The sequence below is a fragment of the Pseudorca crassidens genome, chromosome 14, assembly GCF_039906515.1.
Source record: "Pseudorca crassidens isolate mPseCra1 chromosome 14, mPseCra1.hap1, whole genome shotgun sequence".
NCBI lineage: Eukaryota > Metazoa > Chordata > Mammalia > Artiodactyla > Delphinidae > Pseudorca > Pseudorca crassidens.
This window is the reverse complement of record NC_090309.1, coordinates 60,672,016-60,698,614: the sequence shown is the minus strand read 5'-3', so window position 1 is coordinate 60,698,614 and position 26,599 is coordinate 60,672,016. Positions and strand designations below refer to the sequence as shown.

Below are 26,599 nucleotides of genomic sequence, written 5' to 3'. Positions count from 1 at the left end.
GCCATGGGGGCTCAATGTTGGGTCTCTCAAGGCCTGATCCAGGGACCCCATCACCGCTGGGCACCCCCCAAACTCCATAACCATTGCTTTCTGTTTGATGCAGCTCTGGGCCAGCTGAAGCACACTCTCCTCACCTTTACCCACAAAGTGCACACCTGAATTTCGCATAACTGCTCTGGTTGCCCACCTTTCTCTTCTTCTTGGAAAGCATCCAGTACTAGGAATCCAGCTAACTACAGACAGCCCAAATTAATGCCTCTTAACCTGCATGAAAAAGAATTTTTTGTAACCTTCTCTTTGGTGTTGGTGTCTAATCGATGATAACTTTCAGGAAAGAAGCCCTTCTACTAGCAGGTTAAAAGTATTCATTTTTTGCAGCCCTGATATCTGTTTGAAATGTAACAGCTTGTTTGTTCCTCTCCCCAAATGAATGCACCTTCATCTTTAGATTTATGATTTAATTTTTATTTCTTCTAAAATAGAGACAGAAGTAGTGGAAGTTCCTATACCTCTAACTGTCAGAGCTTCTCTATGATTTCTTGGCCAGTCACCCAAAGCAGCCTCTAGTTGGGTTTATCCCTTTTAATTCTCATTCTCTCTCCATAGTGTTTTCTCCTCTGAGCACATAAACACATCACTACCCTTTCTTCTAAAGTCAAGGCCAGCTTACATGAAGGGGAATGGTTGACTCTGCCAGTAAGTAGCACTCTAGGTGGCTCAGCTAACTCACCACAGTTTGGGTGTCTTTCCAGGTTGGCGGACACACCAGGGCCAGAGATCAGTGTGTCTTTCTTGCCAACAGAGAACCTTACTTCACCCTTCGAGTGTTCCATTCAGAGTGGAGGTCAAAGGTCTCCAGACTAAAAAATGCCTTTAACTGAAGCCCAAGTTATGCAGGAAGGAGTCCCAGCTTCTGCTGTTAGGCCCGAGAGGCTGACCATGGAGCATCCTTGACCTTTCTCTGCCTCCCAGAGGTCCCGTGAACTGGGGTCCAGTGTGTCCTCTAACCCCCCATGGAGGTTCCTCGTGAAAGGCCTCTGCTGAGTTTGCAAGGACACAAAAATGGAAATGCCTGAGGGGAGAGATTTTTCCAAAGTTCTTGGTTGTCGGAGAGATGAACATCATCAAATGGCTCTGAAAGAAAAGCTGAAAGAGATCAACATTGTAAGCCGTTGGGAGATTAGACTGTCCAATCGACTTGGTTCAAGATGAGGCAGAAGCCAGAGCAGAGATAATTCTGCACTGGAATTGCTAGCATTATGAGCAAGGTTTCAGGGAACTTATCAGGAAAGGTTAACTTGAATGGGCACTAATGAGTTGATGACTCAAATCCAGGAACAAGTAAGACCATAACAACCAAAAGCATAGAGGTGAGATGCTATGCAATTATAACATCCCCTAGGGACAGGCATTGGGCTGCAGGATGAGATTGGCTGACCCCTGCCCAGTGAGCAAATGATGAGGTATTTAACTAAAATGTGGACTGTGAATATGCCCAGAATTCTTAATGCATGCACTTGAAAACTTTAGCGCTCTCTCTCTTTTTTTTTTTTCGCGGTACATGGGCCTCTCACTGTTGTGGCCTCTCCCGCTGCGGAGCACAGGCTCCGGACGCGCAGGCTCAGCGGCCATGGCTCACGGGCCCAGCCGCTCCGCGGCATGTGGGACCTTCCCGGACCGGGGCACGAACCCGTGTCCCCTGCATCGGCAGGCGAACTCTCAACCACTGCGCCACCAGGGAAGCCCTCTCTCTCTCTTTTTTGTTAAAGCCCTTTTTTGGACAAAGGACTAAACTAGATGTGGGCAGATCTTTAAAATGCATAAGATCGGGTCTACCTGAGCCTTGTGTATTGTAGGTACTCAGAAAATGGTTTATTGATTATAATGTAATAGGGCTCATCCCCTGTCATGGGGTGGGAGGGGGGGCTATGGCCAGGGTCTTTAAAGAGTGAGTGATAGTGACAAATGTTCAGAATGTCCCACAGCGGTCTACAGCGCCCAGTCCACAGATGGACTGCCCCTCTGCTAGGACAGGGCTTTATCAGTTTATTCCAAAATGGGTAAATGTTGAGTGTTCCCTTGGCCTTAGAAGAGGTAAGACATAGCACAGGGCATTAAACATAGTACAGGGCATTAATGTAAGTCTTCAGTTCAGGCTGAGGGGGTCAGACGTGTGTATTAACATGTATTTCGAAATCAGGAAAGCAGTCTTTCCCTTATCCTCCCCACTTCCAAAATTATCTTTCCGAGATATTCTCTATTGTTTTCCCAGTGCAGTTAGGTCGTAGTTTGCCTTATAAGGAATTTTAGAGTTTTAAGAGCTCTCACTATAGGAAGTTTTTCCTGCTGTTCTGCCTGAGTTGCCTTCTGCTTAATTTTAGTTCATTATGTCTGTAAAGACAGGGAGGGTTTTATGGGGCAAAAGGCCCAGTCATCATGGGAAGAATGAATCATTTCAAGAACAGTGAGATGGGCGCAAAGGCAAAGACAGCTGAGGGGCAGGAAGCTGGGGGTGGATGGGTTATTGAGAACAGCATCAAAAGTCTGTCTTTTCTCTCTGTTACTCCCACTAGGGGGTGCCCAGCATTCCAGAATAATCACTGTTACTAGGAAGTTGAGGTTTGAGGCGGCATTTCCTCCTAATAGAAGGGCAACAGCTGATCCAGGTTTCCTGCATCTCTGCCCTGATTTGAGAAGCGATCTGGGGGTGGGGCATAGGGAATACAGGGATTGGGATTGAGGGGAGGGGTCTCAGATCGGTAAATACATGGATGCCACTCAAGCATTTGAGGATTCTCAGTCCGTGGAAACCTCTGGCGATATCCTGGGTTCTCTAGGACCCACTGGTCTTAAAGTCATTGGCTGGAGTAATTATGGATCAGAAAAGTCCTCCTGGGCCCAGGAGAGGTGACGATATTTCACCCCTGGGGCTAAAGAATTTATGGTAATAAGACATGAGCAGGACTGAGAGATTGGTTGCAGACCAGGGATGGAATAAAGATAAAAGATGAGGTGAGATTCTGAAACAGAGTGGGTAACCGGTATGGATGAAGGTCAGGGAGAGGCGAGGGTATGTTGAGGGTCTCAAAACATCTAGGCCCTCAGAACGGTCACAGCATAACTTTTAGTTATGAATGGTTTTGTGAAAAGAAAATGGAACTTGGACTTTGGTAGACAGGAGTTCAAATTTCAGCTCAAGCATTCAGTAGTCATCTGACCTTGGGAATTTTCGAAAGTTATCCGATATCTTACTTTTAAATATATTTTTTATTGAAGTATATTTGAATCACAATGTTGTGATTTTTTAAATTTATTTTTTATTGAAGTATAGCTGAAGTACAATGTTGTGCAACATCTTTAATCCTCAATTTTCTCATCTTCAAAATGGGACTAATGATACTAGGGCTACTTGAGACTTTAAAAGATATAAAGGCATATAAAGCACTGAATAAATCTATTTTCTCCCTTTTCTTTTTTCCCATTTGGAAATGGCTGAGGGCAAGGAAAGGAGATATATCTATTCCTTCAGTTCTTGTACCCCAAGATGTAGGATATCAGGACTGCAGCCCTGAGGTCAGAGGGTCCTCTCGGGCCTCTGGGGTTTTCTGCACCACAGAACTTCAGTGAGTGCTCAGGACATGCTGCAGAAGTCCTGCCCTCTTTGACCCTGTGGACCCATCCTCATACTTTGCAGGCTTTTGAGCCATAATTTTAGAAACCAGCCTCCACCTAAATTTATAGCGGTCACCATCTGGTCCTGAGGCCTTCAGTCTCCGAGAATTAAACTATCTTGCCCACACAGAGCACCAAAGCCTGGCCTGGAATCCAGGTATCACCAGTTAGTCCATGTTAATATGACAATAATTCACAATTCTCTCAGCACAGTTTTACAAAGTATGGGCCACAGACCACCTGTACCAGCATCAGCAGGTGGGCTTGATAAAAAATGCAGATCCTTGGCCTCCTGCCAGACCTGTGCAACCAAGACTCTCTAAAGTTTAAAAGCAAAGGCGTAGAAAGTTAACCAGTCCCAGGTTACACTTTTACATGGAAACACAATGCCTTAATCCTCCAGAGTGCTCTTTTGTAGAGGAAGAATGGGGCTCTTCAGCAGACTTCTCCTTGCTTTGCAAATCATACCATACAGGTGTTTCTGACGCTGCTTATTTATAGAGCCAAGTCTGCCCCTAGCCACTTACTTACTTCCCCTGGAACTTCCTCAGTGTTGGAAACATCACTGTGAAGGTCACAGACCATTTCTGTGGACACCCGATGAGACGATGAGACGGTGTGATTCAGAAAGGTCACTTTGATTCTCTCCTGGCTTCCTGTCAAGGCAGTGGAGAGTGTTCTGGTTCTTGTTTCTGGGAATGGGGGAGGGGGCCACCAGGATCAAGGTTGATCACCAGCTGCCCCTTCCTTTGCATTGACAGCGCACTTGCTGCCAATTTAGCAGTGCTTAGGCTGAGGATTGGGGCAAAAATTAGCCCTTCCTCTAAAGCTGTGAACTCTGATCTCTCAGTCTAGAGAGAGCTGGGCTGTGGACATGTGAACAGACTCCACGAGCTTCCTCCTGACAGCAAGGCCTGCATGAGCTGGCTTTTCAGAAGGAACTTGTGACTGTGGATCACTCTCCAGAGAGACAAACCTTTTCAGACTTAAGAGAGACGGCAGTGGCAGCAGCCTCTGCATTAAGTTTTGACCAGCTCTTACGGCCCTCTGAGTTACACGGTTCACCCCGACCTCTGGGGCGTCCCTGCACTGCAGAACTACAGCGGCTGTTCAGGGCATACTGGGAGCTGTGGAGAAATTTTGCAGTAAGGATTCACATCAGCTTCAAAGTGCCCAGAATGAGCATTAAAATGCTGCCAGGAAGACAGTTGTTGCTACGTTAAATCTCTGGGGGGACAAAGTGGGAAACGAAGGTTAGTAAAATAAAACAAAACAGGTCATGGTTGTGAAGCAACCTGTCCTCAGGACCTAACTACATGGAGCTGGTGTCGGCCTCTTTCCGAGAGGGGCTGTGTCCCTCCCTGAACGGGATACTGATAGTAAAGAGCTGCCCCACATAAAGCATCCTTTGCACCCTCCCAATCGATTCTTTCCCTTTTTGTTTTCTAGGAACAAGAGGATTCATCTGACTTAACTGGAGATGGCTCCCTTCCCCATTTATTGTCCCATTCCTAAAGCTTCCCTCCTACCGGGCTCAGTGAGAGCAGATGGGAAGAGGCACCCATCTCAGAGGTACAAGTTCACAGATACAGAGCTACAGGCAAAGGAAACTCCCAATCTCTTTCTTGTATTCATTGGGTTCTGCTGAACCTGGAAAGGAAATAAATTCCAAAGGCAGGAAATGACCCACAGACCATAACAATATGTGAAAAGCCAAACCGGTGCTTCCGTCGCTTTATTTCAAACTATTCTAATCTGCGTCCCAGGAAGCCTAACCCATTACCAGATGGAGATCTGTTTTCAGATGCCTCTCGGCATCTGCCACTCCTGGCTGGTGACGTTTGCGCATTTCAAGAAGGTTGCCACTCCTGGCTGGTGACATTTGCACCTTTCAAGAAGGCAAACCTGTCCCGATAGCTTCAAACTTCCAGAGAGGTGCAGCCCCAGGAAAGTCCTTGGGTCTCTGGCTGACAGCAGCAGCCATCTCATGTGCTTCATTGTAGCTGAACTGTTGCTGACCTCCAGCCTAGAATGCTAGCACACCGAGTCTGTTCTTGAAGACTTGCAGAATCTGAAATCACAAAGCCCCGTGTTGCCAGAAAAGGCTGGCTCCCTCGCCTGCTTCCTAATCCCTTCTCACCAGGCTTTCCTAAAGAAACCTGATGAGTCAGGAAGAAAGAAAACGTGTCTGAGACAGAGCTGGGGTTAGGCTGGTCTCTCTCATCACTTCTGAAAGTTCCTCCTGTTTCACTATGTGGGGCATGTTTGGGGATTCGGTTGTGCTTTTCCTGTTTCCTCCTCTATGAGCTCTCTCTTTGAGGACCACTTCATTTACCACTCACGAAATCAGCTTGGCAAAAGCGGGAGGCCCTCTGATGAGGAATTCGTCACCGCTGCGAGGAAGTTTTGACTTCACTTTTGTCCCCAGGAGCATGGCAAGGAAAAACTCCCACCTCGACTCCCAGGTGGAACCATCATTCAGTTGCTTTGTTCTGGCCTGGGGGCCTGTGTGTTTCCTAGGCCCTTAATTTTTACTGAACGCCCTCCATCAGTCTTCCCACTGAAGGCTGTGTACCAGTTAGATTTTAAACCCAGTGAGGTAGCTTCTGGGATACCTTGCTTCAAACAGGTATCCTGCTAATCCCTTCCCCAGGTAATCAGAAAGTAGCTATAGTTGAAATGAATAATGTGCCCAACTCTTTCAACAGTTTCGAAATGTTAAACAGATTAAAGTATAAAGAATCCAATATATTTGTTGACATCTGGTTTATAGAAAATCTCCAGCAAGAAGGAAGGGGGGAGTTCAACATCAGGCTGGGTGAAATGGGAGCAGCAGTGAAGGGCACTGCTCTCCTGCGTTCCGGCATCAGATACCTGTTCTGGAGTCCCAGTGGCTCTGTGCCGCTATCTACAATTGTGTGCTGTTTATTATGAAATATGCTTTAAAAAGTATATTCTGATAAGCTTGGATTTATCCTTGGCGATGGAATGTAGTTTCCATTACAAGACAGTAGCTTAATATCAGAGGTAGGTGGTATCAACTATATGAAGGTGGTAATAGACAGTAGATAAAAGAACATAGGGGATCTTTATGAAAAGGAGTGGGGAGAGAGGCAGAGAAGGAGAAAGGCTTTTTTGTTGTTGCCAGGAAGAGACAATCTTGCAGGGAGTGCAAGATATATGAGTCTCTCTCTTTCTCCCCTTGCCTCTGCCTATGGAAAAGGAGCCAGGAAAAGCTAGAAACAGGAGACAGAGGGAGGCCATCTCTCCAAATGTTGGTGCCAGCCAAATAGGATAAATTGTTCATATTATGATGATGACGACAACTATAATGATGAAGAGAACATATAGACCCAGATGAAAAAAACAAAGGCTTTGATTTCAAGCCATGCTTAAGTCCCAAAGTACTCCTGTTAGAGCCATTTACATGACCCAAGGGACAGGAATTTAGGGTGAGTGAAATAAATACAATTGGATAGAAAAATCAGGATTAGATTAAAATGTGATTGAGAATGGTTAAAAATTAGGAGAAAGGTACCAAATTCTACTTATTTTTGTACTGCTTTCAGTCTTGATCTAATGATCTGTTAAAAGATAACATCATGAGTTAAAAACTGTATTCTTTTTTTTAAACTGAGGTATAACTGAATGTAACATTTTATTGGTTTCAGGTATACAACATCATGATCTGATACTTGTATATATTGCAAAATGATCACCATGATAAGTCCAGTTAAATCCATCACCGTACATAGTTACAACATTTTTTTCTTGTGATGAAAACTTTTAAGATCTACTCTCTTAGCAACTTTCAAATATGCAATATAGTATCATTAACTATAGTTACCACACTTTACGTTATATACCCATGCCTTATTAATTTTATAACTGGAAGTTTGTACCTTTTGACCTCCTTCACCCATTTTGTCCCCCGCCCTCACTCCCCCAGGAACCACCCATCTGTTCTCTGTATTTATTTATGAACTTGTTTAAAAACTGTATTTTTATTTAAATGTATAACAGAGCAAAAGATTTTGTTCTGTTCTCCGAGACACATATTTGGTATGCCTGGCCGTTGGGAGCCTTCTCATCCGCTACAGCCTTTACCAGAGACAAAGAACAGAGGATGGAATACACAGCTTCTTGAGTGCTAGCAGTGAAAGGTCAGAGTTATAACATGACAGTAAATGTTATATTCTGCTTAATCCCAGCTTTAACAGAGGTAGTTGCTAGACACTTAAAGTGGGTGCTTATATTTTACAAATGGGAAAATAGAATCAAAAATGGAAAAAGAATAGAGCCAGGAATCACAAACTATGCGCTAGGTGCCCAGGACACCACAGCAAACTCACGGACATCCCGTGGCATAGGCTAAATGTTGAGGGAGATGTGGTGATGCTTGACATTTGTTGGCCACCAGGTGAGCTACTTGGTCAAGATTGTTCACAGTTTCAACATTAGATTGTGCTGCACTCCTTTCAAAGATGTCTTATCTTTGAGAAGCTGGATTTTCAGCAGCTGTTATAAAATGCAAGTAGTAAGTGAAAATCAGTGTGAATACGAGGTGAATAACTGGTGGTGTCTATACAGGTTCCAAGGTTTGAGAGACAATATTCAATGCCTGGCATACATATCCTCTTATAAATAACTGTGGTTAAGAACAAAATAAAAATATTTTTTCTTTCAACTTAAGTGTATTATATTTTCAAATGGCTAAGTTGTTGGGAACTTTCTACTGGATAAATGAGATTTATGTTAGGTTTTTTTTTTTCTTTTGGCCTAGGAGCTCTGTGAAAAAATTACTGAGACACTAAGATGCTGTGAATTGGGAAAGTTTGGGAACCTCAAGATTAGAGCTATACAAACTGTCTCAAAGGGCAAAGGTGGATTTTAATGGCTTAAGCTCAATGGTGAGTATAGAAAAGTGATTCTATTTATTTTCCCCCAGACCATTCAGGGCACTGCTCACAGTAGTTCCCCTGTTTCCACATAAAATGAACATTCTTAGTCTGAATGATTTTTTATTAATGGAACTATTTGGTAGACTACTAAAAGTTGTCTTGTACAATGCTTCTCAAACTGTCTTCCAACCTGTCATGGACTATGTGATAACTTGTGTTAACTTGGCTAGGCCAGGGTGCCCAGATATTTGGTCAAACATTATTCTGGATGTTTCTGTGAAAGTGGTTTTTTAGATGAGATTAACAGCTAAATCAGTAGTTGAATAAAGCAGATTGCTTCTATAGTATGGGTGGGCCTTATCCAATCAGTTGAAGGCCTTAATAGAACAAAGACTGAACTCCCCTGAGCAAGAAGGAATTCTGTATATATAAACACACACACACACACACACAAACACACAAACACACACATATCCTGTTGATTCTGTTTCTCTGGAGAACTCTGACTCATATAGATTGATACTTTTAAAAAAGGCAATAAAAATAAACTTTTAGGAAAACAATCATATGCTTAAATATTGTGGAAATGTTATAAAAGTTTCTAAATGCTTGCTTTCAGTGTCCATATTTAGTTTCTCTGATTAGTAATAGTCTGATTAGTAATAGTAATAATAGTCTTTTGTAAATAAGTTCATTTGTATCATTTTTTTGATTCCACATATAAGTGACATCATATGATATTTGTCTTTCTCTGTCTGACTTCATTTAGTATGATAATCTCTAGGTCCATCCATGTTGCTGCAGATGACATTATTTTATTCTGTTTTATGGTTGAGTAATATTCCATTGTACATATATACCACATCTTCTTTATTCATCCATCTATTGATGGACATTTGGGTTGCTTCCATGTCTTGGCTATTATAAATAGTGCTGCTATGAACACTGAGGTGCATGTGTCTTTTCAAATTAGAGCTTTTACCTTTTCTGGATATATGCCTGGGAGTGAGATTGCTGGATCTTATGGTAACTCTATTTTTAGTTTTTTAAGGAACCTCCATATTGTTCTCCATAATAGCTGTACCAATTTACATTCCCACCAACAGTGTAGGAGGGTTCCTTTTCTCCACGCCCTCTCCAGCATTTATTATTTGTAGACTTGTTGATGATGGCCATCGTGACTGGTGTGAGGTGATAACCTTATTGTAGTTTTGATTTGCATTTCTCTAGTAATTAGTGATGTGAGCATCTTTTCATGTGCCTGTTAGCCACCTGTATGTCTTCTTTGGAGAAATGTCTATTTAGGTCTTCTGCCGTTCTTTGACTGGCTTGCTTGGGTTTTTTTTTTTGATATTGAGGAGGGGAGGGATAAATTAGGAGTTTGGGATTAACAAATACACACTCCTATATATGAAATAGATAAATAACAAGGTCCTACTGTATAGCACAGGGAACGATACTCAATATCTTATTATAACCTATAATGGAAAAATAATCTGAAAAAAATACATATTCTTATATATATAATACATATTATATATATTCTTTGATATATATAATATGTAACTGAATTACTTTGCTGTACACCTGAAACTAACACAACATTGTAAATCAACTGTACTTCAATTAAAAAAAAAAAGGGTAGGGTTTCCCTGGTAGTGCAGTGGTTAAGAATCTGCCTTCCAATGCAGGGGACACGGGTTCGAGCCCTGGTCCGGGAAGATCCCGCATGCCGCGGAGCAACTAAGCCCGTGCACCACAAGTACTGAGCCTGCGTGCCACAACTACTGAGCCCATGTACCACAACTATTGAGCCCATGTGCCACAACTACTGAAGCCCGTGTGCCTAGAGCCCGTGCTCCACAACAAGAGAAGCCACCGCAATGAGAAGCCCACGCACCGCAACGAAGAATAGCCCCCACTTGCCACAACTAGAGAAATCCCGTGCACAGCAATGAAGACCCAACACAGCCAAAATTAAAATAAATAAAATAATTTTATTTTTTAAAAAGTGTTTAAAAAAATGTAAAGTAAAAAAAAGTAGATATTAACAGCTGCACTTTATAAATAAGCTGCACTTTATAAATAAAATCTTCACGGAGATAAAAGAAACTGCTTGGAGAAAAGACCTCATGGATGGGTGACTCAAAGCCCCCCACCAAAAAAAAAGAATTTATGAAACACATTTTGTGTAGCATTGATCTCATAAAAACGTAAATGCATCTGTACACGCACACATGTATTATTTACTTTTTATTTTGAACTAATTTTAAATTTACTGAAAAGTTGCAGAACTGGTACAGAGCTTTCCCATATATTCCCTCACCCAAGTTTCCCAATTTTAACTCTATACAACCGTAGTACAATTTTCCAAATGAAGACATTAACATTGGTACAAAACTATTAACTAAGCTGCAGAGATTATTCAAATTTCACCAGATATATTTTAAATAGTGAAGTCACTACTCTAGGATGTGCAAATTTAGTAGATTCTGGGCCAGAAGATTTTTGCAGAATGGGTTGAAACTGTTGCTTTATTTTGGTTGTAGATCAGCCAGCTGAGAATAGAAAAATTTGACAGCAATTGTGGATTGTTCTATAGAAGAATATACAAACCACAGACCTCAATTAAAAACATCTCACATATTGATCGAGCCAGTACTGCAATTCCTAAGCTTGACTATCATTTCTGCCAGAAATAACAAATCCTTTTGTATTTAGAGAGATTAGTCACTTAATGAAAAAATGCATTGAAACATGATGCTTGAATGTGAATCTGAAAGGGTGTGCATTTTTGGCCAAGCGATTGTTTTCCATCTCTTCTGTAGTCTTTTATGACCTTTCATAGGTAGAACCCACCTTATCGGCTTTTTGGGCCCCTACCGTAACGACTTCACAGATGTCTGTCATGGCACCTGTAACAGTTGCTGTAATTTGGGTAGGTACCTGCTAAACTGTGAGCAACTTGTGGGCATGACTGTGTCTTGCTAACCCTGGTAGCTCAGTGCCTGGCCTAATACCTGAAGCATAGCAGGCCTGCAACACATGCTCGCTGAAGGAAGGAAAGAATGAATTAAACACACAATAAGTTCACATCAACATTTTTTTCCTACCTGATCTTGTTGGGAAAAGAGCCTGTAACTCGAAATTATTCTAGTGAAAAAGACAATGACGCATATATATTAAAAAGGAAAAGCTTTCAAGGGCCTTGTGTTTGAGAAACAGGCTTTGAATGCCAGGTGTGACTTACAAACTGAATAAAGAATATCGCTGTTACAAACAGCACAAGTGTCTGGGTGCTGACTCACTTTATTCCATAGATGTATTGTACTCTGCAGGTAATTTTATCCACCTGAGTAAAACTCGATTTCCACTTAGGCTGATGTGTTATTAATAGTTATCATTATTATTCAGCATTTCTACAGTATGTGTTTTCAAAGAGTTATGTTCCTCATTCTTAATGAGCTATGCAGACAGAGGTAATGAAAGGTAATCTAGTCTCCCATGTAGCTGGTATTCAGTACATTGTTACTGACTGATTCATTACTGACCTCAGGGACAGGTGGGTGCAAACTTGGAGGAGGAAAGCCTCCCTCATTTTTACTCGGAGGAAGTGTGGGGAGTTGGGGGCAGGCAAAGGGTGGAGAGGGAAGGAAGTAGGAATTCCTCCCAGTTGGGAATGGAGCAGCCTTCTGAATCCCTGACCCACTTCAGCAATCCTTAGGGCCCTCTGGAATTACAGACACATCATGTTTATTTGCCCTGTGAAGGAGTATCCTTTGGAATCAGAGCTGCTGTTTCTTAGGAACAAACTTGTTTAGGGATTGCTTTTATGAGTTTGGGGTCAGTGGTCAGCATTCTACTTATGCTTATATCACCTGATTATAAAACTGGGAAAAACAAGATACCAAGAAACATTTATAGAAATTCAGAACATAAAAGCTGATTAGGGAGATATTCTCATAGGAGGTGTTGCAGTTATGGTAGGGGGACTAGCAACAAGGAAACTGTTGATCCTAAGGGTCCCTAGTGGCCAAGCACAGACAAAATATGTCTTTAAGAAATGGAGAGGAGAAGAAGTTTGCCTTCTATTTGTTGGAAACCTCACTTCCTCCTCGAAGCCCTGCTCAGTGGCTTGCTCTGGTTCTGTCAGTTGAGAGATGGAAGGATGTTGACAATGGGGGTTGGAATTAAGCTTGGGTTGCTTGGCTTAAAAAGTAATGTATTAGGTCTCTGGTAAGTACTCAGAAAATCCTTCCTCCTGCCTTTTATCTTTTTTTTTTTTTAATTAGCACATGACATTTGTGTACTTTGGTCTCATTGAGCAATGACCACAAATATTTGTCTGGAACACAACTTGGAAGAAAGGAAAGTTGAGATAAAAATACAGACCTTTCCTGGCACTTGGGTTGGCTGGGAGAATTATGGAAAAGCTCAGGGAAATGTGCTGCCATAAACTCAAACATCTACTTTGTCATGGGCCTGGCAGGCCAGGTTAGCCTGGAGCCATACGTGAAGGCCACCAGGGAAGTAAAAGAACCAGCCTGGAGCTCTCAGAAAGGTGTCAAAGCAGATTTCTCTTCTCTTGGGTAGAAGCTCAGATCCAGAGACTGTTAGGAGGATTAAATGAGATGATGCCTGCCAATGAGACTGACACACAGCCTGGCACCTAGCAGATGCTCGCGACAAACTGGATTTCCTTCACTGCTGTGACTTCATAAGGCCTGGGAGTGGGTGTCTGAAGACACTGTGTCCCAGACGATGGCTTCAAGCCATGTTGGTATTCTACACTTTAGAAAACACTGGAAAGTTGGACTCGTGCAAACTCCAAATTCTTCCATTCTGGTTGAGATGAGCCATAGCTAGGGATGCAGCTCAGTTTCTTCATTTGCAAAATGTTATGGTTCTGGGAAATAATCTTGTGACCTGAATGAGGAAACATACCTGATATCATTTCCTCAGATAATAATTGGTCTGGATTTCAACTCAGAAGAGAACCCTAAGAACTCCCACCCACAGCGACTACTGCTATTTCTATCTGGGGCAAGGATCCAATCTCTGGGACACCTGAGCTAAGATTTCTTGGTAGTACCGTACCAATTTCTCACAAATATTTGGCTTGGAAGCCTAAACCAGGGAGAAACACAGAGCTTTGATCACAGCTGCTTCATTCTCCACCAGCATTGGCATAACATCGAGTCCTACCATTTGTGACCACCTTGTGACCAGGCAGTTCTTCCTGCGTCATCTCCCTGGCCAAAAGGCAAGTCCCTGGCCATGTATCCTTTTTAGCCCCTTATCCCACTGTGGTGCTGCATGTTCTCTCCTCATGCTTTTATTTTCAGTCTCTTCTCAACTGGATTCTTCTTGTCAGCTTTAAAGCATACTCAAGACTCCCCTTGAGAGTGGAGTGGGATGAGTGGAGACAACCGTATCCCAACCGTACCTTCTTCTCAAACCATCACATTCTCTTCTCCCCTTTCTAGAGACTTCTAGAAAGAATATACTTGTGGACTCTATTTGTTCACTTCCCACTCACTCCTCAGGTCACTGTCAGGTTGGGTCCTGACCCATCAACCCAACCAAACAGCTTGTGCTGAGGTTCTTCCTCTTCCCTGACCTCCCAACAGTGGTCCACCCCGTTCACCACTCCTCCGCCTGCAACCACTGTCTTTTCTTGGCTTCAGTGACACAAGACTTTTCTGGTTTCCTCTATCTTCTCTGACAGCCAATTTGCTATCTCCTTTGTAGCCTTATCTATTCTTCTCAAGTCAATAGATATTAAAACACCCAAGGCTCACTCCTGGACACTCTTCTCTCCTTATTCTATATTTTATTCATGCCAAAAATGTTTCCCCAGCCTAGATCTCTCCTCTGAGCTCTAGACCCACGTATCCAACTTCCTACTTAACATTTCCACTTGGGAAGTCTCACAGACATCTAAAATGTAACACATCCAAAACCAAACTCTTTTCTTCCAATTTTACTTTTTTAAATTGAAGTATAGTTGATTTATAATGTTGTGTTAATTTCTGCTGAATAGCAGAGTGACTCAGTTATACATATATATACACATTCTTTTTTTATATTCTTTTCCATTATGGTTTATCACAGGATATTGAATATAGTTCCCTGTGCTGTACAGTAGGACCTTGTTGTTTATCCATCTTATATATAGTAGTTTGCATCTGCTAGTGCCAATCCATCCCTCCCCCACACCTCCCCCTTGGCAACCACAAGTCTGTTCTCTATGTCTGTGAGTCTGTCTCTGTTTCATAGATAGTTTCATTTGTGACGTATTTTGGATTCCACATATAAGTGATATCATATGGTGTTTGTCTTTCTCTTTCTGACTTACTTCACTTAGTATGATAATCTCTAGGTCTATCCATGTTGCTGCAAATGACATTATTTCATTCTTTTTTATGACTGAATAGTATTCCATTGTATATATAATACGTACCTCCTCTTCTTTATCCATTCATGGACGTTTAGGTAGCTTCCATGTCTTGGCTATTGTGAATAGTGCTGCTATGAACATAGGGGTGCATGTATCTTCTTGAATTATAGTTTTGTCCCCAAACCAAGTTTTTGATCTCCCCCCGGCCCCACTTCAAATCTCTTCAGTGCTCCCTATCTCACTGAAGGGTTAAGCAGGCCAGAACTTGGGAGTTTCCAGGACCCTTTCCTCTGCTTTACCCTTCACATTCAATTTTGCCTTCTAAACCTCTCCTGAATCCATACTCCTCTCCCTTCGTCCTTTCCCACTATCCTAAGCTACCATCATCTCTCACCCAGATTGCTGTAAAAGCCTCCTTACTGGTCTATCTGCAGCCATTTTGACCTTTGCCTCTCACAATGTAGCCAGAGTGATTTCTTCACCTGATCTTCATGTCCACCCCCACACCACCTGAAAATGCTTAAAATACTTGAATGCCTTTCCATTATTTTAGGGTACAATATTCTTAACAGGCCCTGCACCCATACAGCTCTATCTCAAACCATGCTCCACCATGCTTCCTGCACACCAGTCACTCTGGTCTTCTTTCACTTCCTTTTACTTGCTATGCTTCCCCTCCCCAATTGCTTTTTGCCCCTTTTCATCTTGTAACTTCCCCCCTTTCTTCAAATCTTAGCTCAGTCATGGCTTCCCCAGGGCTATCTTCCCTGACCTCTATATCCAGGGCAAATCTCTACCATATGACCCTGGGTACTTTTCCTTCATATGCTGATCATGGCTGTAATTTTATATTTATTGGTATAACTATTTGGTTCAAATAAACTTCCCACTGACTGTAGACTCCATTAGGGTAGGGAGTTTGCCTGGTTTTCTGTGCCTAGAGCCAGCACAGTACCTAGTACATACATAGAAGATGCTTGGGAAATGCATTTGTTGAACAAATGAATGAATGAATAAATAAATGAACATGGACTTTTGTTTACTGTAATGCCTTTGGCTCCCTTTTCTTCTGACTGTTTCACCCATGCCCTATCTTTTATCTAGTCATTGGAACCTCAATCATGAATTTGGTTTACATGTCCAGTGCCATTGCTGGGTCTCCTTTCTATTATTGGTAAGGAAACTCATGAGATTCTGCATAACCTTTGGACGGCATCCTCCTGTGGACACTTCCTCTCCTGCAATAATTTTGTCATTATCAAGATTCTGTTCAGAACTTCAGACTTAGGTAATAAGAGAGTACCACCTGAGGGGGGCAATCTCCCACCTAGAACAATAAGATCATGGAATTGCAGGGAACCCTTGGTAATCATTTAGTTTAATTTCTCAAGTGAAGCAGACATCCTTTCTGTACCACTTCTGACAGATACTAGTAGCTAATGTTTATTGAGCATAGACCAGTTACTGTCTTAAGAACATTGATACAGATGAACCCATTGAATCCTTTGTAACCATAAGGGTACAGTTGCCATCATGCATCTTTCATAGATGGAGAAATAGTAGAATGCCTGTCTAAGTCATACAAGTAATAAGGGGCACAGTCAAGATTTGAACCCATTGTCAGGCCATTGTCAGAACCAGAGCTTTCAGCCACCGTGCTATACTATGCTACCTTTGTAGTTAGCCAACATTTATGTGGACACTTCCAGGAGTAGGAATTCACTCCACTGTGAACTGGATACTAGCCATTTTTCCTAGTTCCAGCCTCTAAAACTATACAGAATACCCTGTTCCAACTTCCATAGACAGTCATTCAAATATTTTCAAAGACTAAGAGTAATTTTTTTTTGTTCATAAAAATAACATATGCTTATTGTAGAAAACTTGGAAAAGTTCAGAAGAGTATAAAGAAAATAAGAATCCTTGATAACCAAGGAGAAAATAAATGTTAACTGCCAAGAATCCATTAGTGTTTTGTTGTTGTTTTTAATATCTATATTTCATTAAGGGCCCATGTAAAACCTGTGTCCAGCCAAGACACCTAGTTCTCTGTCACATGACCTTCCATCAAGCCAGATTTTTTTCCTTTATATAAAATCCTAAATGTAAAATTTTACATTTATCCCTTATAAACTATATTTTGTTTGTTTTGATTCTTTCTTCCATACTACTGAAACTCTTTGAATCTAGATTCTGCTACCTAATAGGTTAGCCTTCCAGCTTTGTGTACCACATGATTTTGATGAAAGGGCTTTCCAAATGTTTATTCTAAGAGTTGATAAAATGTTGAGCAAGGGGCTTCCCTGGTGGCGCAGTGGTTGAGAATCCGCCTGCCGATGCAGGGGACATGGGTTCGTGCCCTGGTCCGGGAAGATCCCACATGCTGCGGAGTGGCTAGGCCCGTGAGCCATGGCCGCTGGGCCTGCGCGTCCCAAGCCTGTGCTCCACAACGGGAGAGGCCACAACAGAGTGAGAGGCCCGCGTACCGCCAAAAAAAAAAAAAAAAAAATGTTGAGCAGGGAAGAGCCCTGTGATATTCTATTAGGGCCCTCCCTCTGGCTTCACATGAGTCTTTTCATCAATCATTTAGGATGGCTGCTCAAGAAAATACAAATCAGTGATCACTTCTCAATTTCTAAGTGCTCACAAGTCGTCATTTAAATACTTCATTCTGGAACTTTCCTGGAAATTCCTGTATGCCAATCTGTTACTTCAGACTTTTCTCTGCAGTGGAAGGGGCTGTGTGTAGACAAACTGGCCCTGACTAACATTTAATGGGGCTGAAGAAATTATCCCACGGGTATACATTGTCTTATTCTTTCTACTTCAGGGGATCAGCTTCCTGTCAACATACAGGAAACTGGAAAGCTGCAGGCTAATAATATAGCCACTGACAGGAAGATTGTTGTTTAGATTGCTCTTCCAGATTTCTCAATTGAATAATCTTGGTGAAGAATGACTGCTTCATATTTTTTTTATGACTTGGATCGACTTCAAGCCTACCTGACTTTATATAGTACATGGGCTGCTTCCATGTTGCATATAAATTTTTTGGGTGGAAGTCAAATTCTACCTAAAATGTACTACTGTGGGAATTTCCTTTTTAAGGCCATCTTGTAGTGAGACATTTTATAAAATCAGGGATTCTTCAGTGATTTATCTCTTTGGGTTTTAAAAATCAGAGTTGTTTACAGCAAAGCAAAATGATGCTGCATATTTCTTTACTTTTAGAAATGTCGGGTAACATTTTTTGTGATTGTCACTCTGAGCAAATAGGATTGGGAAGATCTTGGGACTGCCCGGCAGCCAGCTATCTTAAGTCACATTCTCACCTCACCATTCCCTGGTGCACTCCTACTGATGGAAGATTGCTTCTTTTGATTCCCCTGATTGATGATTTTCTCGTTTTCCAACTGTCTCCATCAATAACCCAAAGAGAATTACATTGAAGCATCTTCTCTGAGTGTCCTCCTGTCACTCAGCTGCAGGGGGCGGGGGTGGTGGTCATGGCATCCATCACAAATCTGTGTTCCTCGTTCCCTTGGGTTGGAGCTGTGTGGAGGCCAGAGCCTCAGCTTGTTCACCTCTGGGTCTCCATAGGACTAGCCAGAGCCTCCCAGGAAGCGGTGTCACCACATATTCATTGACTCAACGATGACTCCCAAACTCGAACAGGAACCAGCTGCAGGGAATACCATGGGGCCCACCCTGTTGTCACCAAGGGGGACCATGATGGGTTTAGACTGGCTTCCTGAGATTGCCCTCCCCTGAACTCCTGCAGTATTCTGAGGCTCACTGGTCCTTAACCAAACTTCCTTCTTTTTCTCTACAGTGTGTGTATGTGTGTGCAAGCATGTATATGTTGTTTATACACATGAATAGTCTGTCTAGGTTTCTGTGTGTAGTATGTCTCCAAGGCAGCTACTGTGCCTTAATCATAATCCCAACCCCTAACCCTAATCCTAACCCCTATAACTTTAATCCCGACTTTGATCCTAGCCCTAAATCTCAAATCCCAGAGCCTAACAAAGATCCCTCCTCATAGTCAGTCTTTAATAAATGCTTGCTTTTTATTGTGAATATTACTATGATCTTAATATAACTAAAATCACCAGAATCTAAAACAGCCATACATTTTCTATGTTGTATTATTCAATGAGAATTTAGAATGAGCATCCCCTGACATCGAAAGAGCCAGGAGATTAAGATACCTTGAGTATAAATTTTCGTGTTTAGTAAGTAACTCAGCATCTTATTGCTGACAGTTAATCTATATGGAGGAGTTCAGCTAACCTTGTCAGTTAATTGGAGTAGCCTCTTGATCAAGACCACACCATTTGCCAATAAAGCATGTTTAAAGTGTGGTCTCTTTCTAGTTTCCATCCTCTCATCACCCTGATTTCATAGGATAATTTTATAGATAGCTTAAAACAAAATAATATAAATGAATCAATTCATTTAACTAGAACCCCTTAATATCCTACTTTTAGTTCCATGACCAGCTACCTAATTTGTGGGACCCAGTGCAAGATGAAAATATGGGGTCCCTTGTTATTAAGAATTTCAAGATGGTGTCAGCCGAGCACTAAGCCCAGTGCACGCCCGTGGAGCTGGCCCTGCGTATTTTACAGATGGGGGACCCTAGGTCTGGAAAGGCATAGCAAGACACTGCCAGGCCCCCACTGATGGGTGCTGGAGAGATGGTTAGAACCTGGTCACTGGACAGTTGGAAACTGCTCCCACCGCTTGGTTTCCCATTCATGGGCTTCTCCCACTACCCAGCGTCATCACGGTTGGGCAGCTGGGGTACATACCGGTGCTGTCAACTGGACATTCTGCTCTTAGCACTTTCATTAGTTGTTCCAACCCTTAGCCTGATTTCTTTCTTTTTTAAAAAACTATTTTCTATTTATCTGTTATCTATCTATATATCTATCATCTACCTAGATATTTGGCTGTGCCGGGTCTTAGTTGCGGCACATGGGAACTTCGTTGCCGTGTGCGGGATCCTTGTTGCAGCAAGCGGGATCTTCAGCTGCGGCATGTGGGATCTAGTTCCCTGACCAGGGATCGAACCCCGGGCCCCCTGCATTGGGAGCATGGAGCCGTAGCCACTGATTTCTTGCCTAACTCCACACCTGAGCTAATTTGCCTACAGCTGCCCCTCATTGTCAGCATGACCTCTCCCCCCAGTTTTCTTGAAAACTCTGAGGAAATTTTGTGAGATGCTGGTGGAAAGAAAGCTGATGAGAGACATTTTGCAGATTGGATTGCTGTTCTTGGCTCTCAGAAGCAGAAGGGATGCATTTCTTCACAGCGAGTTTCTTCTCCCTTCCCAAATCCCAACATACACTCATTCTTAAGTGCATGTCTTGCATGTCTTGCATGTCCTACATGTCTTGGCTAAAACAGCCTCAGGATAGGTTCCTGAATACGTTGGATATTAATAAAGAGAGGGTAAGAAATTCCATTTTGAAAGTGTTTCAAATAGAAAATATTTTACGTCAATCCCTGGGAAATCAATTCCCAATCTCTGGCTCTATCTTAATTCAGCCCCATCTTGAATTAACCGCGTCTGTTGTTTGCCAGAATTCCATGGACTTGAGAATGTGTTAAAGAATTTCATTTCCTTCTTTCTCCCCAGAGGGACTGCAGAGTCAGTGACTGTAGGAATTCAGACCCCTTTACTGTGCCAAACTCCCCCAAGCCACAGACATTGCATTAACTTTGGAATGTGGCCAAGCCAGTCCCTTTGAGAAGGAAGCACTGCTGCCCTGAGCTGGCATCTGTGCTGACACAGCCTTGCATCTAGCCCACAGGCTGGGTTTTGAGTGTATTAGTAAAATTCAAGCAAGCCTGAAGAAACCTTCAATTCAAAAAAACCAAGAATAGCCAATTTAAAGAAAATCAGGGTGGAGGATGAGGGATGGAAATTTCACATTATTTCTACATAACAGATAATGAAACAGGTTCCAGGAGATTTTAAAAGAATCTAATTAAAATTATTTATATAGGGCTTTCCTGGTGGCGCAGTGGTTGAGAGTCCGCCTGCCGATGCAGGGGACGTGGGTTCGTGCCCCGGTCCGGGAGGATCCCACATGCCGCGGAGTGGCTGGGCCCATGAGCCATGGCCGCTGAGCCTGTGCGTCTGGAGCCTGTGCTCCGCAACGGGAGAGGCCACAACAGTGAGAGACCCGTGTACCGCAAAAAAAAAAAAAAAAAAAAAAAAAAAATTATTTATATAATTTCACATTTCCCCCCTCCAAACTTTTAGACAGGACTGATAGCCAAGCCAAAGCCATCAATTTGATGCTGGCTGTGCACAGTTGATAGGCAACATTCCTGTGAGTCCTCCTTGATGACAGGGAGCACCCTGGGGAAATACCCAGCAAATGGAAGACACAGTGGGGTCCTTAAGGCACTTCTCTATAAGGGGGTAGATAAAATAAAGACACAAAGGCAAAGGAACACTTTAATAATGATATAAGATAAGCTACTACGGACCAAGTGCAAAAAACAGACATGCTACTTGTGGCAGTGAGGAGCAAAATGAAAGGATTAGGTCAGTGAACCAGGGAGGGCTTCCTGTAGGAGGCACCATTCAAAGCAGAGTTTTGAAGATGGTCTGGGTGAAGGGAAGAGGAGGGAGGGCCATCCCTCTGGGAACTGAGATGATGCTTGGATTATCTAGATGACAAGTCTGCTTTTTCCCTTAATTATTGTATTTTATCCATCACATATTGTGTTCTAAATGATTCAGACTGCTCTGTCTGCATAGACCTGATGTCCAAGGTGTCCTTGATTGGATGTGCAGGTATTTGTAGTTAGACTGTAAAGTGCCACATAGAGTGGGAATGTATAATGTGAAACCTTAATTCTGGATAAAAATGCCAAGATGTGAACTATGCTGCTTCCTTTTACTAATTACTCATTTCTGACAAAAAAGCAGGAGGCTTAATTCACCCTAGGGCAATTTAAAAACACTCTTGTCAGTTAATTCACTCCCACCCTTGCTCCCCAAATAGTTTTTTGCTTTCTCATTTAAATCATTTAAAAAGTTATATCTTTCTTTCTGATTCATGACTGTGTAAATCATTTAGCTAGTTAATCAGGATAAAATTAACACTTTCCTCTAAGGCAAATTTACTTTGTTCTCTCTGGGAATATAATACTTAGAAAAGAGCTATAGATTACTTGTTATAAATGTGGGCAACTTACATGTGCATTTCGTGTATGTCTCGATCAGTACCTTCCCCATAAGTGAGCAAAAGACTTTCTCTACCAAGTAACACAGGCATCAGTTAAAACAGGAATTTAGATCCTCATCCACAGGATTATAAATCATTAAGCTTCACAGATCCGATCGACGACGGGGGCTGGTGGAGACCTCCTCTTGCTTCATAGCAATCTGATTGCTCTTGCTCCGTATCATCTTTCTAAGAGGACTTAGAATTTGGTTTTAGGGCTTCCCCGGTGGCGTAGTGGTTGGGGGTCCGCCTGCCAATGCAGGGGACGCGGGTTCGGGCCCCGGTCCGGGAAGATCCCACATGCCGCCGAGCAACTGGGCCCTGTGAGCCATGGCCGCTGAGCCTGCGCGTACGGAGCCTGTGCTTCGCAACGGGAGAGGCCACAACAGTGAGAGGCCCGCGTATCGCAAAAAAAAAAAAAAAAAAAAAATTGGTTTCAAACAGCTGTCAGAATGATTCCCCCCTTTCTTAGGGCATTCATTAGAAAATAAAATCCGATATAATTAACAAACCAACTTATACGCCTGCTGTTCTGACTTGTTTTAAGTGTTATTTCTACTTACCAACAGTTTCCTGTCAGCATCCTGCTGTTTCTTTAATATGAATTCTGCACTGGGGAAGAAAAAAAACTCGGCATTAAAATAAAGCCCTGACTTTTCGTCACTTCTCTTCCTGTTCATCTGTGTTCAGATCCAATTTGCTTGGAGGTTGAAAGGAACTGAAATGTCAAAACCGTCACTGAGAGAGAGAGAAGGGACCTCTCTGCTACTAGAGTTGGCTGAAGGATAGGGCTGCCTTTAGACTCATGATAAACACCCTCTTCCCTCACTGCTGGGCTTGGGTGGCCCGTGTGGCTACCAGAGTACTGGAGAACCGATTCAGGTTCCCGGGGTTGGTTTCCCAGCTGAGAGTCCTCCTTGGTACCAGATGATGTTCTGGTACCTTTGAGCCTGTCCCAGAGGCACATGGGAGTGAGTGGGCGATCCGGGGAGAACTTTGATCCCAAAGCTGGCCTCTGGGTTTGGTAAGGGTGGGAGGCTGCATGAAAATAACTGAGGGGCTGCTGAGGTGGCAGATACAGCAGCAGAGATGATGCGATGTGATCAAAATGTACGGGATTACAGTTTTTCTCTGCTGGATCTTTTAAATTAATTTTTTAAAAATTCTGGAAATTTTGAAACATACCAAAGAAGGTGAAATAAAATAATCAGCTCCCAAACATCCATCACCCATTTTCAGTAATTATTTACTCATGCTTTTCACACCCCCACCAACTTCCCCTTCCTGTATTATTTTTGAAGCAAATTCAAGACATTGTATCATTTCATCTATAAATTTGGTTTGTGTCTGTAAAAAATAAAGACTCCTTTAAAAAACTATAACCATAATCCCATTAGCACACCTAAAATTAATTAATAATTAATTCCTTCATATAATCAAAGAGCCAGTGTTTAAATTTTCAGTTGTCTCATAAATAAATTTTTTTAAATAGTTTCTTTGATCCAGGTTCAAATAAAGTCCCACAATTTGATTGGTGGATAAGTTTATGAAGTCTTTCTTTCTCTCTTCTCTGGTGGTGCAGTGGTTGAGAATCCGCCTGCCAATGCAGGGGACATGGGTTTGAGCCCTGGTCCGGGAAGATCCCACATGCCGCGGAGCAACTAAGCCCGTGCCCCACAACTACTGAGCCTGCGCTCTAGAGCCCGTGCTCTAGAGCCCGCGAGCCACAACTACTGAAGCCCGTGTACCTAGAGCCCTTGCTCCATAGCAAGAGAAGCCACTGCAATGAGAAGCCTGTGCACTGCAAGGAAGAGTAGCCCCCGCTCGCCGCAACTGGAGAAAGCCCATGTGCAGCAACAAAGACCCAACACAGCCAAAAATAAATAAATAAAATAAAATAAACTGTTTATTTTGGAATCATTGTAGATTTACAGAAAAGTTTCAAACACAGCATAGAGAATTCCTGTGAATCCTTCACCCAAATTCCCCTAATGTTAACATCTTACATATTGATGGTATATTTGTCAAAACTAAGAGATTAACTCTGGGACATTACTATTAACGAATTTACAGGCTTTATTCAGATTTCACCAGTTTTTCCCTTAATGCCCCTTTTCTGTTCCAGAATCCAGTTCAGGACACCACAATACACTTAGTCATTGTGTCCTTACACTTCTCCGATTTGTGACAGTTGCTCAGTCTTGTTTGGACAGCTACTAGGCTACACTGGTGATGATTAAAATCTTTGGGTTGACATTGGCTCCAGCTGACCGGACTCCGTAAGTTTTCACATGGCAGGATGGATGCTAGCACAAGTGAACAAAGAAATAACAATCTTCTCCTTCTTGAACACGGTGCATTACATTTTACCATGTGTCTTTGCCTGTGTTACTTAACATCATTGTTGAAATACTTGAAGGTAAAGTGTGACGTATTGTCTTTCCCCGGATAAGGAAAGTGAGAAGGCTGAGAGAGTTCCTGTGACTTGGTCAGATGGCTGGTTATGGATGAAAATGAGACTAGAAAACAGGTGTTCTTCCCCTTTGTGCTTTTGTCAGATAGATTCACGCAAATGGCTTCCAGGATTAACCTTTGAGGACTTTTTGCTTTGGTACCAAACATCTCAGGATGAATGATTAAAATTAGAATTTAAAGTTATAGCCCCAAGTTTCTCATAGTGAACAGTCCAAATGTTGGTTTAAAGCACCAGATTTGTGCTCTAAATCCAGTTGAATGTTGCTATATTGATAGATATGTTTAATGTAGGCCTGGGGAGGTGGGGGAATACACCCCATTCGGCCTTGACTAATGAAGTTCAGGCAGCAGCTCTGATCCTTCCAGCGCAGGGTCATGGTCAAGAAGACCAACAGCCGACAATGCTATTGGAGGTGCTCCTAGGTTCTGAGCTTCCCGAGGGCAGGGTCACCCTTGGAGCCCACATAGCTCAGCTTCATGGGAACAGAATGATACTTCTGCTCCATCATTAACATGAAAGGAATAATTGCAAAGCTTAGAACACAAGGGGATGGTGAGATAGAGGAGTGATTAACCCATGCCCTCCCAGGAAAAGAAAGCCAGCACTTAAACACATCTTAACATCTCAGATATAATTTCTATCTCTGGTAATGATGATGCTGACACCAGAGTACTTTTGGAATGGGGTCCCCTTGTTAACAGAGGAGCGAGTATAAAGTGGGTGAAAAACTCAGCCTAATGAAAGTGACTTTAATAGCCCTTTAGTTTCACAAGTAGGATTCTGTGGCTCTTTTGTCTTGCTTGGTCCATTGGCAGTGAGTTTAATGATGCTTCACACTGAGTGTGCCTCAACCGTGGTGAGGTATTTCAGCAAAACTCTAGTTGGGATTCTGGATTCTTGGACCATTAATAATTTGAAGGGTGGCAATAAAAGGGGAGGAACTCCAGTCTCAGCAAGGGTTTTCAAAAGGCGGTGTAATAATGAGGCGTGTGGGGCTTCCCTGGTGGCGCAGTGGTTGAGAGTCCGCCTGCCGATGCAGGGGACACGGGTTCGTGCCCCGGTCCGGGAGGATCCCACATGCCATGGAGCGGCTGGGCCCGTGAGCCATGGCCGCTGAGCCTGCGCATCCGGAGCCTGTGCTCTGCAACGGGAGAGGCCACAGCAGTGAGAGGCCCGCGTACCGCAAAAAAAAAAAAATAATAATAATGAGGCGTGTGGAGCCCTGGGTGGTAGGGCCTCCGGACTCCTGCTCTGCCCCAGCTGGCTCTGTGTCCTTGATCTTACACTTAACCTTGCTTTCTGGGTGCCAGTGGAATGTGCAGATAAAACTCTCCCTGACCTGCCTAAGAGGTATGTTATGAGAAACAGCTGATTGGGAGTATAAAATGTTTGGGGAAGTCTGAAAGGAAGAAAAAAAGGGAAAAAAAATTACATTTTGGAAACAGAAATTGCTTAATAACAAGCAGTGACGGAATGCCTACACATTGGAGTTTTGTAATCAGAATGAAGATTTATTTGGCATTTTGGATTTGTTTTTTCAGTAAGCAGAGGCTATTTGGGGGAGTTGAGAGAAAGGAGAAAAGGGAAAGAAAGTTTAAGTGCCAGCAATAATCTAGGTATATAATCTACCAAAAATTTTACTGATTGACAACTCTTTCTACTTATATAAAAAAGATCTTCTGATTATGATTATTCACACCATGTCTGTTTTCCACATTGTTTCATAATCTGAGGTTCCTTTTCCTACCCCATGCTCCTAGCAATTGTCTAAAGCTAGAAAAGCAAAATCGTTTCAAATGTTGGCCCTCTGTGGCCTTAGAACAATGGCTGACCTAATTTTTTCCATAAGTCCTATTACTGAGCTTGGGTGTCTCACCTTTTCAGCCTTCCAAACACTGGCTTA

The 26,599-nt window shown here is 42.6% G+C and overlaps 1 protein-coding gene across 1 annotated transcript in view; it reads left to right on the top strand.

Moving 5' to 3' along the window:
- Window positions 1-26,599, top strand: part of TMEM178A (transmembrane protein 178A) — a 248,029-nt gene that overhangs the window by 68,037 nt on the left and 153,393 nt on the right. Inside the window, exons 5-6 of the mRNA XM_067703195.1 lie at window positions 5,122-5,244; window positions 8,456-8,582. The gene's annotated coding sequence lies outside the window, so the exon portion shown is untranslated. The remainder of the gene's footprint in view (window positions 1-5,121; window positions 5,245-8,455; window positions 8,583-26,599) is intronic.